General features: G+C 55.4%; 1 protein-coding gene across 9 annotated transcripts in view; it reads left to right on the top strand.

Moving 5' to 3' along the window:
• Positions 1–6,655, top strand: part of MYL3 (myosin light chain 3) — a 53,181-nt gene that overhangs the window by 33,495 nt on the left and 13,031 nt on the right. The window lies entirely within an intron of this gene.

Raw genomic sequence — 6,655 nt, 5'->3', positions numbered from 1 at the left:
ATTTTAGGTCACCAGGAAGTGTGAGTACAGCCCCTCTGAACGACTTCATACAAGTTTTGGGCACCCAGAGATTTCAGATAGAGACTGAGGGGCAGGAGCCTCATACCCAGGCCACAGCTGAGACCTGAGACCCGACCTCTCAACACTGGATACTCACTGACCCTCAACCAGAAGAGATGTGGGGGGACTCTCTTCCTACCCAGCCCTGTCTTGACTCCACGCCTACCACCTGAAATCAGCCAGGAAGCCCTCTCTGGCTACCTCCCAGTGCCCCTGAGGCTCAGGACCTGCTCATGCAATTCCAGGTCACAGAGGCCAGGGCCTGTGGAAAGGATGGCCTCCCTGTGGAGGTCTGTGGAATGAGCGATGGCAGAACCAGGACTGAACCTGGACAGCGAGGGTGAAGATGTGCGCAGACAGGGAGGAGGAGGCCACGCACACTCCTGGAACTTCACGTCAGGGCCCAGGACCCTGCTTGGAGGCGGCCCTTCCACCCGAGCCCAGCCCGAGCTGGTTTGTGTCTGGAAGTCCCAGGCTCCGTCTGACGAGGTGTAATGATTCACGTGGCAGCTGCGGTTCAGCACATTCCAGCCGTATCCCCCAGTGCCCGGCACGTGAGGCAGCTGACCCCAAACCACCCCGGAGCTGTGGGGGCATATTTCTAGGGCCCCCATCTCCAGAGGTGACCCCTCCCCACATCTCCTAGATGCCAAGGGAGGGTAACACACATTATGGTGTCCAAAGTACTTTCTAGTTCTCAAACAGAAAAGAGAACAGGGAGCTTGAGAATACCTGTCCTCCAGGTGGGGATAAAGGACCCTTAGAGGGGAGAGTGGGCTGGCCAGGGACACCGAAGATCATGACAAACAATACTGATGGAATCCTGGCCTTGGCGCTGAGCTACTCCCAAGTGTACAGGCGATGTAGATCATTCTGTGACTAGATTTCAGATTTCTTGGTCTGTGGGCAGCTGTGTCCAATGGGTGAAGAACTCCTGTGTCCCCTCTCAGCTCCCTACTGCCCCAACCCTGCACCATGGAGCCTCTTCCTCCTTTGAGCCCCCCACACTGTCCTGCTCTTTCCACTGCTCTCATCCTCACTGGCCAGGGAAGCAGGAGTCTGGGGCTCTGAGCCTGTTCCTTTATTGCTTATGGTCTCGGTTTCCTCACCTGTCATTATCAGGGCAGGTCTCAGCTGCAGGGGCTCCAAAAGTGCCTTAGCACTCACGTCTTGGATGCCGACCTATGAATCTGAAAACCTGAGGTCCTGTCTCCCATCAAACCTCAGGAGCTGCTTGTGCAGACCACACCATGTTCACCCTGTGGGCCCCAGCCCGGTGCTCCGAGGGGGAAGTCTGGCCCTCAGCTCTGAGGACAGGAAGTCGTATTTTGGTCCTGGGTCCTGGGGAAGGAGGCAGGGGTAGAATGGCAGCTCAGACCCAGTCATGTTTACTCGGGCCCGGCCCCCTCAGAGCTCAAGAGGCCCATTCATTGGGAGCCCCATAAACCCTTTGGGGCTCCTTGAGGCTCCGAGTGCCTGGATACCAGGCCTGGCTGCCGCCCCTAGACCTGCTGGGGGCCGTGGGCAGCAGGTGAGGCACGAGTGAGGTAGGACTGGGAATGGCATGGAGCAGCCTCAGACACGCCTGTTTGGAATAATGGTTCTTGCACATTTTGGAACAGTTGGGAAAATTGAGGGGAACTTCATGACTGTGTCCCTTCAGACCATACTCCTCACTGAGACCATGTCCTCAAACAGTGTGGCCTCCAGGAAGCCTGAGACCAAAGTGGCCCAAACCAAAACTGACTTCTTGTGGAGTCCCCATATCTGGCCTTTGATTGCCACAGTCTGCACCCCAGCAAGCTGGGTATGGGTGAGCATTTCTATGGGGTGGAGAGTCATCCTTTCTAGAACTCACATCTATTCCATGGGAGATCTCAGAAGTGAAACATGGGGAGTCACCGGATTGCTGGGGATGAGGCCCTGGGGTCTGCTCATGTCTAGGGCTGGGGACTAGGATGACTCATCTCAGGGGCCCTTCTCAGCATCTGTAATCCTCCACTTGTGCTTTATTGGGAGACTAAGATACTGCCCCATGGTCCCTTGTAATGTAAGGGAGGCAGCAGCAGCATTTGGTGAGAACTGTGGCTGGGGGTGGGGAGGGTCTGAATTCTGCCCGGCTCCTGGGTGACCTTGGAGTAATCCCTACTTTACCCTGGGTTTCAGGTCTGCTGGCCGCTGACTGGAGTTGGAGTGCACACACTCCAAAGTCCCTCTCAGCTCCCTGGGGGTTCCCATGCTGGGCAGCTGGCTGGCAGTGGGGAGCAGGACAGCAGGAGAAAGACCTACCGTCCAGCCCCCTTTGCAGCAGAGCCCCCCGCCTGCTGCCCTGCTATGGGGCAAGAACGAAGCCTCATTTCCCAGACGCCTTCCGGGTGGGGTGTGACTTCCCGCTCCAGTGGTTGTAAAATCCCCAGAAGCCTGGTGGGTCCCTAGTGGGGAGGGGGGGGTCTGTGCCTCGGAATACCCCCCTCCCAGGCGTGTTTGACACGTGTTTCCGCCTCTCCCGGCATGGGCTCCCACTGCTGCTATTTATAACCTTTAAGAGCTCCTGCCGACTGCAAAGTTTTCTTAAACTCAAAATATCACCGAGGTCCTGGGCACGCGTTCCAGAGGCCGGCTGGGCCCTGCGGTTTGAAGGGACGAGGGGGCCAGGAAAGAGGAGGCAGTGCAGAGGGATTTAGCTCAGACACTGGGTCCTGGCTCAGGACTGTGTTGGGGAGGCCTTGAGTGGGGGACCTCTGGGTCTTGACACTTGGTCCTGCTTGGCTTGGAGGGATCCTCTATGCGGGTGGTCCTTGACATGCTGGGCCATTTGAGGATGGGTGGGGCCCCTCTTTGAGCCTCAGTTTCCTCTCATCCTGAATGCTGTAAGGGATACTAGTTGGGGTGAAGCAATGAGCTGGCGATGATATTGGGAACATCTCAGGCTGGTACATCTCAGGGCTGTGTCTGTCCAACTATCCAGCACCCGGCACAGAGCCTGGCCCAGAAGCGCCGTGGACATTGGCTGAACTGGTCAAAAAGGGGAAATACTTTGGGGAAGTTTATAAAACTGTGTGTGGGAGAACGACATCCAGAGAGGGGCAATGGCGTGCCAGAGGTCACCTAGCTCATCCAGACCAAGTGCTCATGCCTTCCCAACACCCAGGGCCCTCTGAGGTTCCATTGGCTGTGGAAGAGGCGGGTGGGTTGCTGCCTTGGAGGAGACTCCGGGCATAACAGCAGAGTGGCTCAGAGTCCTCCCTGAAACAGGAGGGGTCTTGCAGCCAGCTGGGTCCAGGGAGGGCAGGGTGCCTCCTAAAGCCACACCCCCAGCGCCGGCCTGCCTTGGGCCCCTGCTCCATCCCTGGGGCCCTCTTTCTCCACTGGAGTGAGTGAAAAGCTCAAGCCCTGTTTCCCAGATGGAAAACAGAGGTCCTAAAGTCTCTGGACTTAGTCATGACTTCGACAGGGAGGCTGGTAGTTTAGGCTTCCTATACCTCCCCGCACCCAACCACTCCCACCCCACCGCATCCCTTTCCTTCTCTGCTTTGGGAGCAGGTGTGCTGGATGCAGAGGCAGGGACAGGTGTGCTAACCTCCAGGCCACCCAGTGTCCAGTGCCCACCAGCAATGCACTCTGCTCCCCACGCCCCACCCCCTCCAACCACAGAAGACATTCCCAGTCAAATGAGCAGAACAGGGGCCCAGATGGGAGAGTGGTTACCCTGCCCCTTCAATTCAGGGCTCTACGTCAATTTTCTGATGCAAGTGGGATCACAGAGGACTACTCAGGAGCACAGGGCTGGGGAAGGTGGAGTGGGTGGATGGGAACCAAGGAAGTGAAGACCTATCAGAAAGGAGAGGGAAGAGAGAGCCAGGGAAGATTCTAGAAGGTTAGCCTTGACTTTACTGCTTCTTTGCTCAAATGTCTTTTGATGGTCCCCTGGACCAGTTCACTCATTCCTCAAACACTTGTGCTGTCACTGTGTGCTGAGCTGGGCTTGGAGACTTGGCGGCTCAGAGGATGAGGTCAATAGGGCCCGCGTTTCTCAAACCACCTCTGTCTGATCCCACCACCCTGGGTTTCCATTGTCTGAACCCTCAGCCTCTGCCTCTGCTTCTTGCTCTCAGACTTGCCCTTCCCTTCTCATTTTGGGGCCTGTTATATACTCTTCATATGCCCCCTTCTCTCTGAGGTCTTCTTGGATTTGTACCCACCCACGTACCCCAATCGAGAGAGACCTCAGGCTCCTGATTTCTCACCTCTATCCTAAGAGACTGTGAGCCCCTAAGGGCAGGGTTTAGGTCACCTCTATGTTCCTACTGAGTGCTCCAAGAAAAGAAAATCATCTTGTCCTGCATCTCTACAGAGGGGGAGTCACTTCCAGAGCTTTGGATTTCAAACACCCTCCCCCCTGTCACTGCATCTTGTTTCTCAGCTACTATGAGGAAGACGCTTCTCTTTGGCGCCTCAGTTTCCTCCAGAATCTCCAAAGGACCCTCCTTTGGAGACCCTCCCAACACAAATCCCTGTCATATGTTGTCAGAAATTTCTCTAGGGAGCCTTTTGAGATTGAGCCCCTCTGATGGAACATTCTCAGCAAATTGAGGAGCAGCCCAAGGGTCAACCTGGCAGATCTGGAGGCCAATTTGCAGATGGGACTCTGATGCTTGGGAGGATCACCCCAGTCCTCCAACCCAGACCAGCCCCTCTGGCCCTGTGGCCACTGTCCTCAGTGGGATGATGGGGGTGGGGAGAGCATCGTGTCTTCTCTCTGAACCTCAAGGTCAGGCAAAGGGGCACCAGAGGTGGTGATTGTTCCTGGACACCACAATCAATGCTTTCTCTTTGTGGTTCCTGACCCCAACTTGCATCTACTGTGATTATAGGCCAGGCAGGGGGCTGCGAGCATGCTAGATGGGGATGGGCTGGAGAGGAGTCTGGGAGCCCTATAGCACCCCCTGCTATATTCCCTGGAGAGGTTACTGCTTATGTCCTGGGACGAAGCCTCTTGAGGGTAGAGCCCCAATTCAGACAGGTGGGGGCTTGTTATCAGGCAAGGCTTCCAGGGAGCATAGGAATCCCCCAGTCCCTCCCAGTTTAGGCTTATCTGTAGCCTTGGATAGCCCTGTATTCATGCAGAATTCCAGCCATTGTTCCCATGTTGACTCAGCTCTAAGCTTCAAGCTTCAGCTCTCTGTGAGGCACTGAAACCTGGGCAGGGGGCAAAGGTTGGTGCAAGTGGGGGAAGGAGGAGATTCAGGTCCAAGGATGCCCCAAACTGACTGATGAAAGGACTGTGTGCCTGCTGAGTCGATCCAAAACCCCACCTTATTATGCAGGTGTGAACAATGAGGTCTCCACAGGGGAGGAAGCCCTCGGAGTCAATGACTGGGCCAGGATCAGAATTGGGTCCCCTGCTGGACCTGATAACCGAGTCCAAGACCAGCACCCTGATCTGCGTTGGATGGAGTATGAAGCTCTGGTGTCCCCTAACACTGCAACCATTGCAACCCCCAAACAGCCTCTCCATCCAGCTGAACTCAGATGTAGAGTCCCTTCCACTAGCTCTGGCTTCAGCACCTCCCAAGACCCCCCTCAAGCAGAGATTCTCAAGTTGAGGTGTTGCAGAAAGTTGGATGCCTGGCACTACCCAACCCTCTCTTTCTGCTCCAGATCCATTACTTGGGGCTCCCAGGGTTGGTTTGAGGGGTAACTCCACATTCCTGGACTCTATGAATCTCCAAATCTGCCAGCCCTGGTCTCTGCCAGCCCTCAAGGCTGGTCTGATGGGGATTTGCTTGTCCCCACTCATTCCTCTTTGCATTTTGCCTTCCCTCTGCCTGCACTGGGGTTCAAGATCTGGGAAAGGAATGGGTTGGGAACCTTCCAGAGAGTCCTTTCCCACGAGAGCCGAGCTCTGACCCCCGTCCTTATCGGGTCTTGGTCTGCCAAGAACAACACAGATGCTAAGGCTTGCAAACCCCAGACCTGGGGACACTGACCTCGGCAGGCCCAGATGCTCTACCCCAGCCTCTATTTCCCCTCTGTGAACAGAGAATAGAGGGCTGAGGGGAGGCAGTGGGAAGGTTCCAACACCTGGACGCACATGTCCACACTCACACATGCACACGCACTCAACATAGACGCTCACATCTGGCCAGGCAGGCCTGTGATGATAATGATTTCCCTTGCCTTCAGCCTCCCTCTCCTTCCCAAGGGCTCTTTATCCCACCCAGAGCTCTCTCTATACCTGTGAGTGTGAAGGTGTGGTGTGTTAGGTGATTGTGTATGCGACAGCATGTGAATGTATGTGCAAATGTGTGCGAAGGGCATATGAGTACACGGGAGTGCGTGCATGTGTATGAACATTAGTGCAAAGACATCTATATGGTATAAGAATTTGACTTTAAGGGTGTGTGCAAAGCAGTGAGTATGATCTTGGTCGAAGCACCTGTGGGTTGGGGTTCCCAAGGAAGTGTCTGTGTGGGTATGCGTGTATGTGCACATACGTATTTTAGTCCCTGAACCCAGGGACTCACGCTGTGCTGGTGGAAAAGGACCAGTACCAAGTGTGCAGGAAACAGTGGGTGTCTCCAGACAGATACAC

This window comes from Talpa occidentalis, unplaced genomic scaffold, assembly GCF_014898055.3.
Source record: "Talpa occidentalis isolate TD23 unplaced genomic scaffold, MPIMG_talOcc4v2.1 talOcc4.10, whole genome shotgun sequence".
Classification (NCBI taxonomy): Eukaryota; Metazoa; Chordata; class Mammalia; order Eulipotyphla; family Talpidae; genus Talpa; species Talpa occidentalis.
Note: the sequence above shows the minus strand (reverse complement) of the source record. Positions and strands in the feature narration are given on the sequence as shown.